This window comes from Cupressus sempervirens, chromosome 3 (assembly GCF_028749045.1).
Source record: "Cupressus sempervirens isolate cs-2001-9-10 chromosome 3, ASM2874904v1, whole genome shotgun sequence".
Lineage (NCBI taxonomy): Eukaryota > Viridiplantae > Streptophyta > Pinopsida > Cupressales > Cupressaceae > Cupressus > Cupressus sempervirens.
In genome coordinates, this window is record NC_143120.1 from 301,578,224 (window position 1) to 301,601,286 (window position 23,063).

A 23,063-nucleotide genomic window follows, 5' to 3' on the forward strand; every position below is an offset into this window, starting at 1 on the left:
CTTTCTTTATGCCATGTTTCCTGCAAAAATTTACAAAAGAATTGGAGATATACTCCCCTCCTCTATCTAATCTGAGGACCTTGATATAGTGTCCACATTCTCTTTTAGCCTGGGCTTTAAATTCTACAAATTTATCAAATGCTTCAGATTTATTCTTTAAGAAATACACCCATGTCCTACAACTGAAATCATCAATGAATGTCATGAAATAAGTACTTCTCCCAATGGAAGTAACTTGCATAGGACCAACTAGGTCAGTATGCACTAATTCTAATGGATATCTAGCCCTCGTAGAATTTCCAAAATTAAAGGGAAGCCTATGTTGCTTACCCAAAATACAAGCCTCACACTTGTCACATGAATTTCCTATATGTGGCAAACCTTCTACCATTCTTTTATTTGACAACAAATTTAAACCAGCATAGCCTAGATGACCATACCTGAGGTGCCATAATCATGAGGGGTATTTGATCACACTCCTTAGAGTTGATTGTGTGTGAGGTGCAACAAAATCTTGAGATGATAAACATGTCTCTATCTTCAGGGGAAACGTTCTGTTCTTTGTCATTTGAATTGCTACAAGTAGGTTCTTGCTCCCACCCTTTTCATGAATGACACATGTGTCATTCTCCATCAGCACTTTGTATCCATTTTGAATGAGCTGACCAATGCTCATCAAATTGTGCTTCATACCAGGGGCGAAATACACATTTTGTATTTCTTTCTTCTCACCTTTCTTGGTGCAGACCATAATAGATCCTTTGCCCACTACTGGTAGGGTTCCATTATTACCCATTTTAATCTCAGATTTGAAACTCTTGTCAATGAATGAAAACAAGGTTTCATTACCACTCATGTGGTTGCTACATCCACTATTGAGGTACCAAACCTCAGGGCTTCCTTCTTCACCAACATTACACATGATGAAAGCAATGGCATTGTTTCCACTTCTCATGTTAACATCAACCATATTTGCTTGTCCTGACTGATCACTTTGCTTCTTCCAGCATTCACTTGCATAAAGCCCATATTTATGATAGTAGTAGCATTATACATTACTCTTATTTGAGTTGTAGTTTTTCTTACGTCCTCTTGAGGTATTTTGTGAGCTACTTGCTCCATCTGCTCTTCCTAAGCTTTCTGCTGCAGCATTTCTTTGTCTTGCATTTCCTCGGCCTCTTCCTCTAAAGTTTTTGCCTTAGCCATTTCTTCCTCTCCCCCTTCCTCTTGGATTTTATTGAGCCTTGAATGCTTTCTCTTGGGAATCTGTAGATCTATTGATCCTATGCTCATGGGTTTGAAGTGTACCCATCAACTCATCCATTGTCAAAATAGTGAGGTTTTTTGCCTCTTCTATGGTCATGACCAAATTGTCATATTTATGAGGTAAACTCCTCAATATATTTTGCACTATCCTCTGCTCTTGATAGTCTTCTCCATTTGACTTCAATTGGTTAATCACATTGGAGGTCCTTGAACTGAAGTCTGCAACTGATTCATTTTCCTTCATCTGAAGGTTCTCAAACTCCCTCCTTATGTTCTGTAGCTTTACTGTACAGACTGTACTCACTGTGGATGTGGGGCCTCAAAGCTCTGATACCATGTGAGAAATATTATAAAATCAAACTTAAACTCACAACCCTAAACCTAAAATTTTGCTCGGTACTTAAAAATTTCTCGGCACATGAAGGTGTTGAGTGCCAATTTTTCTTGGCACTTGAAGGTGCCGAGTCACATGTTTCTCAGCACTTGATGGTGCCGAGTGATAGGTTGCTTGGCACTTGAAGGTGCCGAGTGACAGGCAATAGGTACCAAGTGAGCTTGGCACTCAAAGAAATAATACTCGGCAATCATGGATGCTGAGTAAGCTCAGCTCCAAAGGAAATGCTCGGCAAAAATCAATGCCAAGTGAGCTCGGCTCCAACTAAGAAAGAGGATGCCAAGTATTCTGTTCAACTGAAAAAATTATAACTTAAGAAATTCCAACGTGAATGCTTTCACCATTAAAAACAGAGAGCCAAAGCTTTAAGCTTTCAACCAAACTTTTCAAATGAAATGAATAGAAGAGGAAGATAGATACAAGTATGCCTACTTGATTTCTATTCAATCTTTCATTAAACTATTACAAAATCTAGGAGCATTTGGCTTCAACCAGAAAACCCTAAAATTTAACCCTAAATTGATAATACTTCAAAAAACTTTAAACCTGCAACTCTAATGGCTGCATACAATGGTGCCTAGAGCAATCACTACTTCAATAGGACAAGTTTAGCAATAACAAACTTATAGAGAGAACAAGGGAAACAAGTGCAACTGCAAGCACAAACTTATTTTCTTCTTCCTTCTTCTGCTCTGCTCTGCAACTACTGATCTGCTTGATCTACTTGAACTCTTTAAAATGAATGTAGAAATATTCCTTTTTGTCACATCCTTCCTTTCCCTCTCAACGTTCAAATTTCAAACTTACCTACCAAAAATAAATACCTACCAACCATGGATGCCTGTGGGAAGAAAACTGATAGGGTAGATGGGCGTGGGGCTCAAGGACAACTTGCAGACATTTGAGGTTTAAATTTCCAACATCATCTCCTCCATGCAATTGTGATGACTATATCTTTCTTATATCTTCTGCATCCCTCTGTGACTCCTACAGAACTAGAGAACCATTCCTATGCATGTTAGGAATAAGGTGTCTCAACCTTGTATAATTCCTATTCTTATTATTTGTTTTGTAAAATGTATTTTTTGCAAATAATGTTGATGTGTCGACATCTTGAATTGTGTGTAAGGAGATCATGACTAAAATGGTTATGATGGATTCCTATGACTTGTAAGAGCTATGTTAGGAAAATTCAATGACAGGTGAAGACATGTGGCAACTAAGATATTTGAGTACTATACACTCTACCCTAATAGTGGGGTTTGGGGCATCACCACGAAATTTTTTTTGGGGTTCCTATTTTCTCAGAGAATGGTAAAACCCTAATATGGTTTACCTTTTGGGAGTAGCCCTAAAGTGAAGCGCATGTTATAAGTATTTTTGGGGTCACGAAGAGATGCGATGCAAAAAAGGTGTATTGTTGGTATTGTGAGTAGCTATTGGAGTCTTCTATTGTTGATGTTGAAATTGCATTGCAAGTGTATTGTAACCTCGTGTTGAAGATAATACATTGTGTAGGTTCTGAAGGGGTGGGGTTGTTTTACTGAAAGATTTTTCCCCACTGGAAAATCCTTGTGTTATGTGTTCCTTTCTCTATCTATTTTCTGTATGCATGGTTGGCTGCAATATTTTTGTTTACATGATATTGAATCTGTAAGTGTAGAAGATTTTAATAGGATTTGCATCATACTTTCCTTATGAGGTTAGTGTAGAAAGTTGTTTTCGCACCTGAGTTTCCTTACAAGTGGTATCAGAGCTTGATTAACTTTTGATCCTAGTTGTTGGGTAGGGTCTTTTGAGCTAATCTCAAGTTGAGTGGGAGTCTTGTGTAGAGCATCCTAAATCTTATTTGCAGATTGAGATGGTGAGTTCATCATATGAAAGAATGGAGGTGGAGAAATTTAATGGCACTAATTTTGAGTTGTGGAAACTCAAGATGGAAGACATGATGGAAGATCATGACCTATGCGAAGCGACTACAAGCACTACAAGACCAGCAACTATAGCTCAAGAAGATTGGGATATCAAAGACCATAAAGCTAAGGGTCTCATAAGACTCTATTTAACCGATGCAGTCCTTCTGAATGTTCTAGATGAGAAAATTGCATATAGTTTGTGGGAGAGACTTGGGGCCATGTATCATGCCAAATCTTTGGTGAACAAGTTGTTCCTGAGGAAGAAGTTGTATTCTCTGTGAATGGAGGAAGGTGGATCCTTAATAGATCATTTAAATGCATTTAATCTTCTAGCTGCATAGTTGACATCAGCTGGTGTCAAGTTAGAGGAGGATTGTTGCTACACACTTTTTTGTTCTTTATCGGATTCATTGAACCATCTTGTGATGGCTCTCGGAAGCACATTAGTCACCTTCAAAATGGATGATGTGGTGTCTTCACTGCTATCAGAGGAGATGCAAAGAAAGGCTTCTGTTTCAGAAAAAGAAGCCCTTACTGTTTGTGGGAGATCCACAGAAAGAGGGAAGAAAAATGAAAATAAGTCTAACAATAAGGGTAGATCCAAATCCCATGGGAAGTCAAAGACTTCCAATAAGTCCAAGGAAAAATGTTGGAACTGTAATAAGACTGGGAACTTTCGTAAAGACTGTAAAGAGCCTAAGAAGAAGAAGAAAGCCTCAGATTCTGGTTCTAAAAAATATAAAGAAGATGGCAATGCATTCATCATAGCTTTGGCAGCCCATACATCTGATGATGTGTGGTTGGTTGACTTGGGTGCATCTTTGCACATGACCTCTCATCGAAACTGGTTCTCAAGATATGAAGAGTTTGATGATGGAAAGGTGTACTTGGGTGATGATTCTCACCTAAAGATAGTTGGATGCGGAAGGGTCACTATCAAATTTCCTGATGGACAAGTAAAGGGAATCAATGGAGTTATGCACATTCCAAGTTTGGCATGAAACCCTGTAAGTATGTTAAATGATGTAGGTATTGAAGTTTTTTTTTCTAAAGATGGATGTAAGATGATGAGAGGAGCTATGGTGCTTGCTAAGGGTACTAGGAGAGGTACTTTGTTTCAGCTTGATGCACACATTTATTAGTGTAATAGTTCTTCTATTTCAAAGAAGAGAGCAGCTATCACTTCATCCCCACCATCTGAACAAGTAGTAAAGAAGACTGTGGTTAGTGGTTCTGATGGTAGTGCAACAAGTGTACCTAAGGGTGCAAACACTTTGGAAGGAAAGCTTCCTACAGAAAAGACAATGTTGTGGCATTTGAGATTTGGTCACATTGGTGAGAAGGGTCTTAGAACCCTGAAAAATAAAAATCTTGTTGAGGGGTTAAATGATTACAATCTTGAGTTTGACTTCTATGAACATTGTGTATATGGTAAACAAAATCGTGTTCAATTTTACTCTAGTTCTCACAAATCTTTTGATGTTTTGGATCTTATTCATTCTGATGTATTTGGTCCTGTAAAAGTTCCTTCAATCTCCAAGTCTATATTTTTTGTATCTTTCGTAGATGATTACAATAGAAGGACATCGATTTATTTCCTTAAAAGTAAGACACAAGTCTTTAATCGATTCAAGGAATTTAAAGCCCTTGTAGAGAATCAGACTAGTAAGAAGATTAAGTGTATGAGAACTGACAATGGTGGTGTGTTTTGCTCAGTAGAGTTTGGATAGTTCTATAAATAAAAAGGTATCGAGAGGCATAAGAAAACTCTGTATACCCCACAACAAAATGGAGTTGCAGAGAGAATCAACAGGACACTGATGGAGAAGGCTAGGATTATGCTTAGTGGAGCTGGTTTAGAACAAAGGTTTTGGGCCAAAGCTGTGGCCACTACTTCTTATCTGGTTAACATATCTCCTACATCAGCCCTTGCTGGTAAGACACCCATGGAGGTGTGGTCTGGTAAGAAGCCTTCAATTAGACATCTTCGTGTTTTTGGTTGTGAAGCTTATGCACATGTTCCAATGGAGAAAAGATCTAAGTTGGAAAACAAAGCTATTAAATGTATGTTCCTAGATTGAGGCTATGGATGATGAGATGGCTTCATTAGAGAAAAAAAAAACATGGGACCTTGTACCTTTGCCTAAAGGGAGAAAATCTGTTGGCTGTAAATGGGTGTTCAAGAAGAATTTCTGTGCAGATGGCAGTATTGAAAGGTACAAAGCTAGATTGGTTGCAAAGGGGTATTCACAGGTAGAGGGAATAGATTATGGTGAAATATTCTCTCCTGTTGCAAAGTTGACATCCATTAGATTTATGTTATCTCTTGCTGCATCATATGATTTAGAGATAGAACAGATGGATGTGAAGACAACTTTCCTTCATGGTGATTTGGAGGAAGAGATTTATATGTCACAGCCTGAGCACTATATTGTTAAAGGTAAAGAATCCTTAGTTTGCAGATTAAAGAAATCTCTATATGGTTTGAAGAAATCTCCTAGGATGTGGTACCTTAAGTTTGATGCCTTTGTGTTGTCAATTGGTTTTGCAAGATTGAAATTAGATCATTGTGTTTATTTCAGAATTGAAAATGATCACCTTCTTATTGTTGCATTATATGTTGATGATATGTTACTGTTTGGGAAGGGTAAGGGTATGATTTCTAATTTTAAATCTCACTTGTTAGCACAGTTTGAGATGAAATATCTTGGGGTAGCTAGGTACATCTTGGGTATGGAAATTAGTAGAGACAGGTCTAACAGAAAACTTTGGTTGAGTTAGAGTAAGTATGTGAAGTCTGTGTTGGACAGGTTCAGCATGGCAGATTGTAGACCACTATGTGTTCCTATTCCTATGGGAACAAATTTATCTGTAGATGATTGTCCAAAATCTCCTAGTGAGGTGGAGAACATGAGTAGAGTACCTTATGCTAGTGCAGTTGGAAGTCTTATGTATGCTATGGTCTGTACTAGACTAGACATTGCCCAAGCAGTGGGAGTCCTGAGTCGATTTATGGCTAATTCTAGACGGATACATTGGGATACAGTTAAGAGAGTATTTAGATATTTGAGGGGTACATTAGATTACTCCATATGTTATCATGGTAACTCTTTTGGATCTCCGAATTCAGTTTGTATTCATGGGTTTGTGGATTCAGATTGGGCAGATGATATTGACCGCAGGAGATCCAACAGTGCTTATGTGTTCACTATGTTTGGTGGTGCCATCAGTTGGATGAGCAAGCGACAACCTATGGTTGCTTTGTCCACTACAGAAGGTGAGTACATGGCTGCTACTCATGCTTTTAAGGAAGCCATTTGGCTTAAGATATTGTGTTCTGATGTTGGTGTTGATGCAGAACAGATTACTATTTGGTGTGACAGTCAGAGTGCTATTTGCCTTGTAAAGAATCCAACTTTCCATGCCAGAACGAAGCACATTGATGTGCAATATCACTTTGTGAGAGATATGGTGGAAGATGGAAAGGTAAATTTGGAAAAGGTAGATACTATGAAGAATGTTGCAGATGCATTAATGAAACCAGTGGGCACTAAGAAGTTCAGATGGTGTTTGGAGTCTATGGGCCTTTTGGCTTATAGCGGTTAGTTCCTGTTATGTTCCTGTTGCTCTTACAAGGTGTTTGAAAAGTGGGAGAATGTTAGGAATAAGGTGTCTCAACTTTGTATAATTTCTATTCTTATTATTTGTTTTGTAAAATGTATTTCTTGCAAATAATGGTGATGTGTTGACATCTTGAATTGTGTGTAAGGAGATCATGACTAAAATGGTTATGACACATTCCTATGACATGTAAGAGCTATGTTAGGAAGATTCAATGACAGGTGAAGACATGTGGCAACTAAGATATTTGAGTACTGTACACTCTACCCCAATAGTGGATTTTTTAGGGTTCCTATTTTTTCGGAGAAGGGTAAAACCCTAATACGGTTTACCTTTTGGGAGTAGCCCTAAAGTGAAGCACATGTTATAATCATTTTTAGGGTTGTGAAGAGATGCGATGTGAAAAAGGTGTATTTTTGGTACTGCGAGTAGCTATTGGAGTCTTCTGTTGTTGATGTTGAACTTGCATTGCAAGTGTATTGTAACCTCATGTTGAATATAATACATTGTGCAGGTTCTGAAGGGGTGGGGTTGTTTTACCGAAAAGTTTTTCCCCACTGACAAATCCTTGTGTTATGTGTTCCTTTCTCTGTCTATTTTCTATATGCATGGTTGGCTGCAATATTATTGTTTACATGATATTGAATATGTAAGTGTAGAAGATTTTAATAGGATTTGCATCATACTTTCTTTATGAGATTAGTGTAGGAAGCTGTTTCCGCACCTGAGTTTCCTGACAATGCATACCATAATATTGATGAATACTTGTTCTGTGGAAAAATATGTAGACCATATGGGTTAGATGAATAGAGCTAGACGATAACATTTTCTCTTATTTTGCTGCTTCCAAAACACTTTCTATGTTGCATTGTTCATTTTCCCTCTCATTTCTTCTCTCTTGCATTAGGGTTTGATGTATGATAACAATGTTTGTTCTTAGGCATCTTGGAGACTCATCTTCTACGGATTTGGAGAAAAATCATACTGGCAACTCAATGAATGCTTTCTCCCTGTTATCTCTTTTTACTCAAAGATATCTCTAGATATAATTGGTTTGTCAGGTATGAATGAATCAATTCGTCATGTTGTAATGTGTGAGAAATTAGGGTCTTCTTTTTTTCATTGTTGTTTCCCTAATTCTTAAAATTCTAAGGTTTATTTTAGGGTGTGAAAATTTTTACAAAATTGAGGATGCCGATAGATTTATTTGTGTGCTCCAACATTTTAAAGAACTAAAAAGTCTATTTTATGTCTTTTTGTATAATTGGACAACCCCTCTATGCACTTGCACATTTTGCATGCTGGTATAGACGTGGTCAAATTATTTAGGCGTGCAACATCACACACTTTTCATTGGGAAGTAGAAAGGAGATACTAGCAAAGTCTCCCTATCGTCTGTGCAAGGACACAACTGTCTATTTGGTTGCTCAAGGTATGAATTATGAAATCTATGCCAGGTATTTATATTTCCCTAAAATTTAGAGCTTTTAACAAAAGCATTTAAAATTTGAGTCAAGGGAACTTCTAATGTAACTATTATCCTTTCCAAATTTCTTGAATTCTATATAATTGTATTGTTTTCAAAACCATTGAACCAAAAAATAAATTCAAGAACAAACAATCTCCAAAGTCCGAATAGCATTGGCAAGATTGTAAACAACATTTATGAACCTTGTAATATCTTGTTTACTCGTCTCCATCTTTGCTTCTTTAATACGTGGCTTCTTCTGCTCTACATCTAAAGTATCCCTATCTTTTTTTCTTTCTTCTCTCTACATGGCATTGTTGAACTTATTACATTAATTAGGTTAGTTTCTAAATAAGCGAGAATGATTGTTGAATTAATGTAATAGGGGGGGAATGTTAGGTTTATTACATTAATTAGGTTAGTTTTTGTGTTTAGATTAGATAAATGAAATTAGTTCAATATATAGTTGCTGGGAAGTTATTCCCATAAGCAGTTGTTGTAAGGGAAAATAAAACTATAAACATGCCCAGACATCAATTTTATGATTCAAATGATTCGATATTATTCAATATTATTCATATTATTCCAGTATCATTTCAATGTCATTTTCATTATCAATTCTCTATGTTGGGTATGTCCAGGATCATGGTGTGGCAAAAAGTGGCAATCTAAAAAATCTATAGTTCTAAAATATCTCAAACCATTTCAAAATCTATTCCAACTTTTTCCCCACCCACCCTAATACTAAATGAAAATAATTAATATCGTTATAAGGTCTACTATATCTTTTAATACCAAACCTATATGGTCAACTTTAAAAACATACTAAATAGTGCTTTTGGCCTATTCTTATGTGATTTCTACTTCAAACATGTAGCTGGTGACTTTTTTTTTCAGAAAAATTGGATGAAATGAAAAGGGTTTCTTGAGAATGTTCTTATCTTTCCATAAATATAAGGTTTGTCAAATTATCAATTTAGTAAGTAATTATTACTTACTTTCTAATGGAGTTATGCATAAAGTGTTAACTGGCACACTACTTGAAAAACAACTATAACTTTCAAATGGTACAACATTTTTTAAATCCAAAAGATGCATCACATTCTATGTTTCTTCTACTATAAGAGAAAAAGATGAAAAATTGAATTTTGCAGAGTTTTGAATTAGTTAAGGTGGTCAGACAAGAGATTTTTTTTATTCCAAAAATACTAAAGTAAAAAATTAATTATTAATTAATTATATAGAATAAAAATACCCAAAAAATATGTGTCACATCCAGGCAGGAGTCTACTACTTATATCTAGAAATTTTTTGAAAAATATTATAATTTGATTTTGATTAAGGTGGTTAGACATATGTCTACTTCTTATTTTTGTTTTGAAATTTCTATAATATTGCATTAAAATTCAAAATTTTGACCAATCAATTTTTTTTTTGAGATAAGTCCTAGTGGTTTAGAAACTAGATTCAATTTTCTAGAGATTCATTTCTCTCAACTTTTTGATATAAAGTTAATAACAGGTAGAAAATTGCAAGTCAAGTTGACATAACCCTGATTTTCTATTTTTTTATTGCCACTTAAGAGCATAGTTTGGTTGACCATGATCCTGCTCATACCCTGTTTCTGAATGTATTTGAAAAATCTGAATCAATAGTTTATCTTTCATTTCATATTTTCAGTTTCACATTCTTTGGGCCTGTTAGCAGGTTAATCAATAGGGAGAAGATTGCCTTTGATGGATTTTGGATGATCAAAGTCTAAAACAATAGGAGGCTGGAGGAAATGGAGGTTGGAGGATTTTCATCATCTCAAGCTAGCTTATCACTTAGAGATGATTACTACATGAGAAGCACCTATTTGTGTCCCTATAAAGTTGGGGCTTGGCCAATTCCTCCCTGAAGATAAGAGGAGAATTCATAGATTTGTGTCCTTAAAGAAAAGAGGGGGTTTGGCTACGTGATTGCCCTTCTATTGACTGAGGTGGGGTAGGATTTCAAGAATGGTGTTTGAGACACTCGAAGGAGATATTTTTGGAGGAAAGATGTCTAGACATATTAGTGATGATTGTTTCTATGGCACTTGAGGAGGTGTTGGACACACTCAGAGGAGATTTGGACTTTCAGAGGAAAGTCGTCTCATGTGCAGCACAGAAGAGGCATCAGGCACACTCCATGGAGATGTGAAATTGTGGAGGAACTATGTCACGTTGTGTAAGGGAGGTGGAAACAATGTTTTTATGAGGCCAACTTTAGGGTTTGCAATCTGAAGTTGGGATATGAGGGCAACTTCAAGATTAGGATTTGCAATCTAAAGTTGCAGACTATTTTCAAAGATTGGTGAAGGAGCTCAACTTCAAGATTAAGATTTGCAATCTGAAGTTGCAGCCTATTTTCAAAGATTTGTGAAAGAGCTCAACTTCAAGATTAAGATTTGCAATCTGAAATTGTAGACTACATTCAAAAATTGGTGAAGGAACTCAACTTTGGGATTAGGATTTGCAATCTGAAGATTAGGATTTCCAATCTGAAGTTGCAGACTACTTTCAAAGTTTGGTGAAGGAGCTTCATCAAAGTTTATCATCTTGGTGAAGGCTTTTCAATTTTAAAGGATTAATGTAATAAGGGGGGGAATGCTGAACTTATTATATTAATTAGGTTAGGAATGTTGGACTTATTACTTATTACATTAATTAGGTTAATTTCTAAATAAGCAAGAATGATTGTTGAATTAATGTAATAAGCGGGGAATGTTAGGTTTATTACATTAATTAGGTTAGTTTTTTTGTTTAGATTAGATAAATGAAATTAGTTCAATATATAGTTGCTGGGAAGTTATTCCCGTAAGCAGTTGTTGTAAGGGAAAATAAAACTATAAACATGCCTAGACATCAATGTAATGATTCAAATGATTCGGTATTATTCAATATTATTCATATTATTCCAGTATTATTTCAATGTCATTTTCATTGTCAATTCTCTATGTTTTCGAATTTATCCTAAAAATTTGAATCAATAGTTTCTCTTTCATTTCATATTTTTAGTTTCACATTGTTTGGGCTTATTACAGGTATCAGTGTTTAGGTTATCTATATTGTACTCTTAGCCATGGCTGGTGCTAATTTGTGTGCCCTGCTTACTCTCCTCCTTTTAGGAGATGCATGTGGGAATTCACCCCCATCATTAACTTACTAATTATAGCAAAGATGGTCAGTACTTAGTTTGGCTTTTCTGATTGCTCACTGACTGTTTGTGATACTTAATTTATTTTTTTACCACTAATTCACCAATTTATCTATTTCAATGGCTTTATTTGATCCTATACTAGCTTCTTTTAAAATGGACAACCTCAAAATCTTAATTTGGGTAAAAATAAATACCCTCATCTCATTCTCTAGACCATTTCAACATGATTTCATTCATGCAAGAGGAAGATATTTCAAATTTAATCTTAGAATTTAACTTTTGATGATATTAAAAATTTTCATGTTGACTATAAATCTCTTTTATAGAAGAAAACTAGAGTAAAATATCAATCAACAACTTAAACATTTCAAAAAGACTTAGAGGTCTTAGATTTTAACTTAGGTCACAACACATAAATTTGAAACATGTCTTACATGTAGAGGAAAGATAAAGTCCACTTCATAATGTGCATCACAAAATAATAGCATAATCAAAAATTAAGATTTCAGAATGTGCAACTGTAAACCTTTCTTCTTTCAAAGGCTGATCATATCACTAATAAAAAGAGGATGTAACTGTTCAAATCATAGCTTAATTGGATAAAAAACTAGTACTTGAATTGGATCCAATACTCTATTCTTCAAGTGGATTCTTACTATTTGTATAGTCCAATAGAAGAGTAGCTATATTGGATCCAATTCTCTATTCTTCTAATGGATTCTTGTCATTTTTACTCATTCTCTAGACCACTTCAACATGATTTCATTCATGCAGGAGGAAGATTATCCAAATTTAAGATTAGAATTTAACTTTTGATGATATTACAAATTTTCATATTAAGTATAAATCTCTTTTATAGAAGAAAACTAGAGTGAAATTTCAATCAACAAATTAAACGTTTTGGTTGATCCTAAGAAAAGGAAAGCTGAAGAGGCCTTCAACACTAAAGACCAGATTCCTAAGATTCCTGGTCCTGGCCCCACTTCTTCCTTGACTATAGACATTATGAGAAAAGAAAGTGGGGAGGTGGTTACAAAAAATAGGAGGAGGTCTTGGAGGAATTTTAACTCGAATAATGCCAAATTGGAGATTCTCAAGGAGCCTTTAATCATTCAAGTGATCGAAGAGATTGATGGAAAAACCCATTATGAGGACCTCATTGACCCCAGCCTGGTTGTCATTTTAGACAATGTTAGGGAAATTGAGATTAATATTTTGAACAATGCTAGGAATAGCATGGTAGACAATTTTTGGTCCATCAAGTGGTTGTTCCATGAAACTAAAGAACTCAAGGGGAGAAAAATCTAGGAAGGAGACTAATACAAAGGTAATGACCAAGGGAACATCGATCAAGATAGAAGCCAGGATGAAACTCAACCACACATCTATGTCCAAGATCACGAGGCTAACCACGAGGATAGAATCACTAAGGTTGAGAAAAGAGTCCAATGGATGGAATTTTTCCACCACAACCTTGTACTGGTTTTGGCAGTGAAAGTTTGGAGAAGGACAACCAAGATAATGGGCAGGCCAAGGACAACCTAAAAGAGACTAGGGACTAGGTGGATGCTCAAAAATAGGACCAAGTGGATGCTCAAAACTAGGATCAGGAGGATGCGGACAACAGGAGGACTATTGAAGCTATAGAATCCCTGCAGGTTCTTGACAAATAGATTTGATAGTTAGGTTGTTGTTCTTTCCTTGTGTTGCTGCCTCTTTTTTGATCTAGTTCTACTGATTTTTGTTTCTAGCTATGGGTCGATTTTATGGTTGGCTTTTGTTAAGCTACTTCAATTTAGCTAGACTTTACTGAAAAATTTATTTATTTATATGTTGTAATACTTTTGGGTTTCAAGATCCCTATAAAACCTATTTTACTTAATCAAAAACAAATTAAACATTTCAAAAAGACTTAGAGATCTTAGAGTTTAACTTAGATCACAATACATAAATTTGAAACATGTTTTACATGTAGATGAAATATATATTCCACTTCACAATGTGCTTTGCAAAAATAATAGCATACTCAAAAATCAAGATTTTAGAACACACAACTCTAGACCTTTCTTTCAATGGTTGATCATATCACATATAATAAGAGCATGTAATTGTTCAAATAGTAGAGTTTAACTTAGATCAAAATCCATATAATTGAAGCATATTTAACATGTAGGGGAAAGATATAGTCCACTTTACAATGTGCATCTCAAAAATAACAGCATGGTCAAATATCAAGATTTTAGAATGCACAACCCTAAACCTTTCTTTCAAAGGCTTGATCATATCACACATAAAAAGAGCATGTAACTATTCAAATAGTAGTATAATTGGATCCAAAAATAGTAGCTAAATTGGATCCAATACTATATTCTTCAAGTGGATTATGTCCATTTGTATAGCTCAATAAAATAGTAGCTGAATTGAATCTAATACTCTATTCTTCAAATGGATTCTTCCCATTCTTACTCATTCTCTCGACCATTTTGACATGATTTCATTTATGCAAGAGAATGCTATTCCAAATTTAAGCTTAGAATTTAAATTTTGAAGATATTAAAAAATTTCACGTTAAGTATAAATCTATTTTATAGAAGAAAACTAGAGTGAAATGTTAGTCAACAACTCAAACATTTCAAAAAGAGTTAGAGGTCTTACAATTTAACATAGATCACAATCCATAAATTTGAAACATGTTTCACATGTAAAGGAAAGATATAGTCCACTTCACTATGTGCATCACAAGAACAAGAGTATAGTCAAAAATCAAGATTTTAGAAGGTGCAACTCTAAACCTTTCTTTCAAAGAATGATCATATCAATATAAAAAGAGCATGTAACTATTCAAATAGTAGCTAAATTGGATCCAAATATAATAGCTGAATTAGATCTAATACTCTATTATTCAAGTGGATTGTTTCCATTTGTATAGTTCAATAAAATAGTAGTTGAATAGGATCCAAAACTCTATTTTTCAAATGGATTCTTACCATTTGTATAGTTCAATGGATAACCAAACTCATTGTCTAACATAGAGCTACAAATAAATGTATACATAGAATTTGGTAAATTATTTAAACTAGATTAAGGAGATTTTGTTTTGCATCCCCTAATATCATAAAAAATGGCTTTAAAAAGACATCTAAATACAATGGTTCAACTTTTTTAAATATTCATGCTCCAACCTTCAAGATTGTCTTTACCAAATTACTATAGCATGTTTCAGTCTATAAAAGCATGAAAATATGAAATCAAGATAGGGAACTTGAACTGATAAAAGATCCTCTATAATTTTTTTACCTATTTGAGTGTTCATTCTATGGCACAACCAAACCCATTTGAAATGCAGAGTGGAAACACATTTGAGTTATTGTTTACATGACTATTCAAAGTTGAGAGTGTCTCTTCTTAATATGTCAAAAGAAGAAAATTGACAGGTCCAATTAGCCTATAAGAATGAAATAAAATCCGTTTTCTTTTATCATACTCAATTCTAAATATATCTAGAGAACAAAAATAGCACAACGCCAAGGGAAGGGCTTTGAGATGTCCACAATCTTATCTGCCCCATCATCAAGGTCAAACTTATAAATCTTCCCACAATTACTCTAGCTAACCAAGAGGGCACCCTTCTTGTTACGTAAAGAGATCCAAATAGAATTATTTTCCAGCTTAAAGCAGAACATGTCCTTTCTATGGCTGCCTATGAATGGATATGTATAAAATTCAATGAAGTGTCAACTTTTGATGTGCATACTTTAGCAACACATGTGCCAAATGAGATAGATACAAACTTACAATTACTTGCATGACCCATGCTTATATTTTCAAAGATATTAACTATTCTTAGCCTTTGTAACTATTTGGAACCTTCTAAATAAAATCAGTACCTTTTCTATTTCCTAATCTACAAGCAAAATGCCCACTTTTTTGTTTTACTTATGCACGATTCCTATCATAGCAACATTGGCCCACCATGTTAATTTAGTTGCACACCCAAATAATCATAGCTTTGTTTTATTGACTCAAACATGGAAGACTCCAACTCTTCTAGTTTAGATTCTTTGTTTATGCCCTAATTGTTGTTATCTATTAACAATGGCTTTCTAAATTGGAAGTAATGTACATGTGTCTTAAACTATTGTAAACTATTGAATTCTTGGCATTTAGTGGTCTAAGGAACATATAAGAGCAACCTAGACATTCGTAAAGTCACCATATTAATATTACTTAACTCACTTTTTTCTTTGCCAGGCTATCACCATACCATGCATAGAATAAAACCAGCAGTGCAAGAAACAAAAATAGTGAAGTCTCATATAGATGCATAATATTACAAGCTTGTTAATAGAAATATGTTGCAAAAAACAATTGATAGAGTCTTGGAGGACAATAACATTTGTAGGCTAAAAGAATTCACATACAACATATGCAATTGCCTCTCTGACTCTACACATATCTTGTTTCATTTATGATACACTTCCATAGAACTAGGAAATGGTATTATTTATCATTCCATAAACTACCTGAATAACAATGGTCCTAAGGCTTTTTTGTCTTAATATAATGAGCTAGACCTAAATGCACTATACATATTGCATGAAATTACTAATGTTGATACATACATATGGAGAATGAGGTTGTCAAAAGTTCCTAGCCCTAACTCAAATGAGTATAGCCTTTGGGGGGAACTTGTTTTGTATTAAGTGGCTTTTCAAATGGCTAAATGTACAAATATGCATCTAGTCATCCACAAAAAATCAAAGCATTCACACTTTAATGAGGACCCGCAAAGGAATGAATATTCACTTTTATTTCCTTGATCAAAATCCTTTGCATGGGCATTTCAAACCACTTCTTTAGAAAAAAAACTAGGATGCCTCAACTAGAGAGATGTTTTCCACCAAGTTTCAACATGTGTCGGTATTTTGGAACAATATTCCTTAGAGCTATCATGGTATAGGTTTGTGAAAAAATGCGTGTTCACTATCAAATTGTAGTAATAGTCTATTTGATGCAATTGCCACTTTGATGAATAATGAATATGATAGTTATAGTCTTAGATGTTACATGGCATATTCATTTTGCAATTTCATTCTACATGGAGACAAGATAGTGCTTGAATGTATAGAAACATGTATTACATGTGATCTTAAAATGAGTTGTGGCATTCTAAACTAGGAAACATTCATTGCAAAGGTCAGAGACCCATACAAATTAAGAAAGCTTGAAGGTGTTGATTTTTACTCTGAATTATTTTCCTACATCTTGGGAGTGACAATAAAATTTTGGTCAACAACTACTATCACATGTATTGATTAACATTGCAAATGCATAGAACCAACCAAATATTTCAATGTCATTTATCACAAGGTCAATGATGTGCATTGTCACTACACTACATATCACATAGACATAATAGTTGTCAATGTCCTTAATACTCAACACTCATCAAAAGGACCATTGGTTAGCACAATTCCAAAAGTTAACATTCCTAGTATTGCACAAACTGTTGGTGCTAGAAGGAACATTCGTGCTAAATGCACTAAACCTTGCACAAAATTATTTAATAAAGTCTACGATGCTAAAGGAAACTTATAGTGAAATGTGTCTCAGCAATTGATAAGAACCTTGAACATAATTTTACATGACTCACTTCTCAAATCAAAACAAAAAATTCATGCATGTCTTAGAACAAAAAAGAAGCATAACTTAACAAAGAAGAAACAAAGAACAATAGAGTGTTACATTGGAAAAATACAAGATATGCCAAAACATAAATGTAGAATTTTTTTTCAACTTCATTTCAAAAAATACATGAAAGGAATAACTAAGAAGACTATCCATGCATATTCACTCTTACTACCAATGAGAGACAAATTGTCCACTGGCATGATATGCAAGTTTTTTAAGGAACAATTAGAACATGATAGGATACCATCTTACACAAGCCCAAAATATATTAGGACAAACATGCCTCAACAAGAAACAACTATAATCTCTAAACTTGAAGAAAGGCTAGTGTCATTGTGAATTGCATTTTCACAAACTTGGTAGCTAGGGTACTGAAGATCATAATTTTGACTAATAGGAACAATTACCAATATTATTCAAAATGTATTGCCACATCCACTGAATGACACATGGACAGTTGTTGTTGCACTAAAAAGATGTTTGGAATATACAAGTTTATACAAAGAGGCCAAGTAAGACCAAATGTTATTATCAATGCACTAAAAAAGCTATGCAAATCAACCCTATACAAAATGGAAAATTTATAGCAAAAAATCCTTGGAAGACTACTTACTACCTCCACAAGAGTAGTTGGCAACTAGTAAGTCCTCATCAAGTGATGATGATAGTGAAGTTGAAAGTTGTGTCGGGATTGATACAGATACTTTGGTGCATGGATTCGCTGAGCCAAGAACTATACGTGCCTTACAAGAAAAAGTAATGGAAATAACACTAGCCAAACATAAAAAGCCTTTCAAAATATTCCAATACCAACATGTAGAAGAGATGAACTTCCCAACACTATTTTTTAGTGAGCCACATGACGAGTTCATTACAAAAAAAAAAAAAAAAAACTCATAAGAAAAAATTGTAGAATGGGGGATACAAAATTAAAATCAAGCTTTTTCATACCACACTACGAACTTATTTTTTAAATTAATAAAATACTAATTTCACAAGTTTTCTCAACAATATGGATAAGAATACATAAAAGGAAACACAAGACACTAAAAGAAAAGGATGTGAAGTGCAAACAAAACCTTGACAAAATTTTGCATTCAAACATCAAATATGTAGATTTCAAGAAGATCATGAGCTCTCCAAACTATTTTCACAATATCAAAAAGGAAGTATTTGCAATGATACATCAATTAGGACCCCCAACATTTTTCATCACATTCACTAGTGCGGAATAAAATTGGAGTCCACTAATAGAAAGCCTACAAGAGTTGTACCACTTGTATTATATAGACTCAAAATATATGAACCTTCAAAGCCCCAATGTCATTCACATTAATTTTTTAATAAAAAAGGACACTATGACTTGTACATGCTACTATAAATAATGAATTAACATAATGAAACATTTTTTAGGTTTGGATTACACATTCTTTCGAAAAATAACTGACTACTTTTTAGGCACAGAGTTCCAAAACCAAGGGAATGAACATGGCCACTTTATGCTATGGATTATAGATGCTCCAATCTATGGGAAAACTAGCAATGCAAGCATTGAGAATTTTGTCAAAAAATATCTAACATGAAATACTGACTATTTGCATGAGAAAATATCTAGAATACACACACATCATCATACCATACAATCTAGGAAAACAAAGAGAAGAAATTTTCTCTTTGGTTCTCCACAACTGCCAATGAGGAAAACTATAATACTTGAACCATGTGTTGACAACACAAAAGAAAACATACATCTTGTTGAGAAGCTAAACAATTTTATAGAAAATTCAAATGTATATACTTTGATTTCCTTCACAAATTTCTTAGATAGTTTGCAGGTTACTAAAGATGACTGCTTAATAAAATACAATCTACATCGTTGAGACCAATCCTTTTCTTAAAAAGTAAACCTTCTCATATTTGGAATAATTCATTTTCACCTTGAATCATACAATTGTGGCAAACAAATATAGATACCTAATTCATTCTCAATGCTTATGCTATAGCAATGTATTGTAGCTCCTACATGACAAATGGAACTAACTCAATGACAAATGTAGTCAACAAGATATGAATGAACTACAATGGTTCAAGAGCACCTTGGGATAAGCTAAAACCCTAACAAATTTTTTTGTTTGTAAATGATCTAACCAACCATTTAGTAAATAAGGACTACATTTAAAGTCCCAAGGTAGGTTTTAGATGTGTGGTTAGGTAATATTCAATGTTGTGTCATGTTGTTAGCAATTAGGTCCTGCTGAGACTAGAAATGCTCAAATTTTCACTATAGGGAAAAATGTGGAAAAATGCCAAAAATGGAATGAGAAGTGTTTAGTGGAGTTACTTTGGTGTTTTAGCTTCATTTTATAAGTATTAAAATCAAACTGGATAAGTTTGGAGGCCTAGATTGCAAATTGCAAAAGTTGTCAAAATTGCTCATTGACAACTTGGCAATTTTTGCACTTTTTTAGGAAAAGGATAAATGCATGGTTATAAATCTAACCAAAGGTCAAGGTGTTTGGGAGAACCTATATTAACAAAATCAAACTCATTTCAAAAGGTTGGTTATGCATTTGTATAGATAACACATGAGTGAATGAGGAATTTTACAAACAAGAAACACATTTTTGAAGTTTTCTTGAATAGTTTGATAGGTGTGCTCTTTGTTTTGGTTAGAATAATTTATCATATCCATGTTTTGATTTTGTACTAGTTGATTTGATCATTCATTTTTGTTTAACCAATTTTTGAAAATTATTAAGTTTTTGCTTTCGTGTTGCTCAGTTTTGAACAATCAGCACTCAAATGGCTATAGCCTGTGTTTGAATGGTCAACCACAATGGCCTTTGGGAATAAAGTAATAGCCTATTTAAATAATTTGCATATCCATTTTGGATTTTTTGGGAGTCAAATAGCCATTTTAACAAGCAAGCCCTAGGAAACCAAATGAAGGCTTTGCAAGGCACAATGACACTTATAAATGAGTTCTAGCAAGAACAAATGATTGACACATGCCAATATTGAATGCAAAATTATGGAGTAAGGCAATAGGTTTCCAAAAACTAGAGGAAGAGTTTTCATTTTGATTCTAGATTATTTGGCAAGTGTTTTTCTATCATTTCCCTTGGGTTTTCTAAAGTTGTATAGTACAGGCACCATAGAGGCTTAAAACCATGAAAATTTTCAGTCTCTAGTCAAAGTGAAATAATGTCTAATTGAAATCTATAGTCCTTATTAATGATTTTCTCACATTATTGTAGGTTCCTTGTCTCTAGGAGGGCTAATAGGGGCTCTAGAGGCTATAAGGACAAATAGGGCAATTTGGAGTTGTGGGTGAGCTAGACTTATGAAGTTGATGTAGAATGGAATGAGATGTGGTAAGAACCTTAGAAAGAAGGTGAAAAGTTTATTTTGACTCAGATGGAATTTGGTGGAGTTTTGGCCTATTAAGCCAAGATGCACAATTAGGGTTTGGGGGTTAAAAGGAGTAGAAACCAAATTGATTGGTGGGCTTCTTGGAGGAAGAGGATTAGGAGAGAGTCCTATAGGATGGGGTTAGAGAAGTAACCCTAAGTAGCCTAAGAAGTAGCCTTGGTAGAGAAACAAAATCTCTAGAAGTGAAGAATCTCCCCATCAAAGTGGTATTAGATCCATACGATTGTAGCTTGTGTTGGTATGTTGTATTTTACTAAAAAAAGTGGATCTTCAAAAATGGTTACCAATGTAGAGTTGGATAAGGATATAGATGAGTAGAAGAAGCTCATGGAGGAGAAAACTAGACTTCTTGATGAGGCCATAGAAGAGATGAAAGAAATGGAAGATGCAACACTAGCAATGGGAGATGAAGACACTAGTAAAGGAAAAGAGAAAGTGGACTTGGAGGATGAAATCCCAAAACCTAATCCTGCACTTGGTGAGCAAGAACCATTCCTCAAAGCCCTCGATGCATTCAGAGGAAAGAGCATTGAGAATATTTCTTTGTTCCATGGGAAGATGGATGAAGACGTGGTACTATATTGGATTAAGAGTATTGAGAATTACTTTTACTGTAAAGGGACAACAAAGTCTCAGAAGGTAAGCCTTACAAAGTCAAGGTTGAAAGGATAGGTACTAACTTGGTGGAACTTTTTGCAAGAGGAAAGAGAGAGTGAAGGGAAGAAACTAATAGCTAATTGGAAGGCTATGGTAGAAAAGATAAAGGAAACCTATTTTCTATAAGATTATGAGATTTAGATTTATGAGTAGAGGCAAAATATCAAGTAGAAGGATCTTGACATGTAGCTACCTACACTAAAGATTTCCACAAACTTGCTCGAATGTCAAGGGTGCACAAGGTAGAAAGAATCAAGGTGGAAAGGTACTTAAATGGCCTTAAGTGGTCTATCTAGGATGAACTCAGCTGATTCAATCTCACCACAATAGAAATTTATTTCCAAATGGATAGGAAGGTGGAAGATAAGTTGAGGAAGAAGGGTGACTCAAGCTTCAAAGGTTGAGGTAGAAGTAATAACTTCAAAGGTAACTCAAGAGGAGGTTCTAGTGGAATGACTAATGATTAGAGAGGCTATAGAGATTCCAAGTGGACTGAACAATCTAGTGACACTAGTCAAAAGGGAGGCTCTAGCAGAGGAAGAGGATTCAACAATGGGGGAAGAGGTAGATATGGGAATAGTAGCAAAGGCTCACACTTTAGTAACATGAAATTTTACCACTGTGGAAATTTGGGGTACCCTTCCTATATATTTCTAAAGAAAGCATCAACATCTTATGGAGAGAAGAAGATAACTTATGTCCAAGAGAGTGATAGTTAGAAAATAGGGGAAGTGGACCTTCAAATAGAAACTGGTGAGAACCTCATGTTGAGTAGAGTCTTGGTCAAAGAGCCAGTAAAGGAGGAACCTATAGAGTTATTCAGTCTCACAACACTACAAGGTTATTTCCAAATGGCTAGGAAGGTGGAAAATAAGTTGAGGAAGAAGGTGACTCAAGCTCCAAAAGTAGAGGAAAAGGTAAAGACTTCAAAGGTAACTCAAGAGGAAGTTCTAGTGGTATAACAAATTATCAAAGAGGGTATGGAGATTCTAAGTGTACTAAACAATCCAGTGACACCAGTTAAAAGGGAAACTCTAGCAGAGGAAGAGTATTCAATAATGGGGGAAGAGGTAGATATGGGAATAGTAGAAAAGGCTCACACTTTAGTGACATGAAATTTTACCATTGTGGAAATTTGGGGCATCCTTCTTATAGATGTCTAGAGAAGGCATCAACATCTTATGAAGAGAAGAAGATAACTTATGTCCAAGAGAACAATAGTCAGAAAATAGAGGAAGTGGACCTTGAAATAGAAAAGGATTAGAACCTCATGTTGGGGAGAGTCTTCATTAAATAGCTAGTAAAGGAGGAACCAAAATAGAGAAGGGAACCTTTTAGAACTAAATACACTGCAAGGTGGTCATAGACTTAAGATCTACTGATAATGTGATGTCAAAGGATGCAGTACAAAAGCTTGGTCTAATGAAAATTGCAC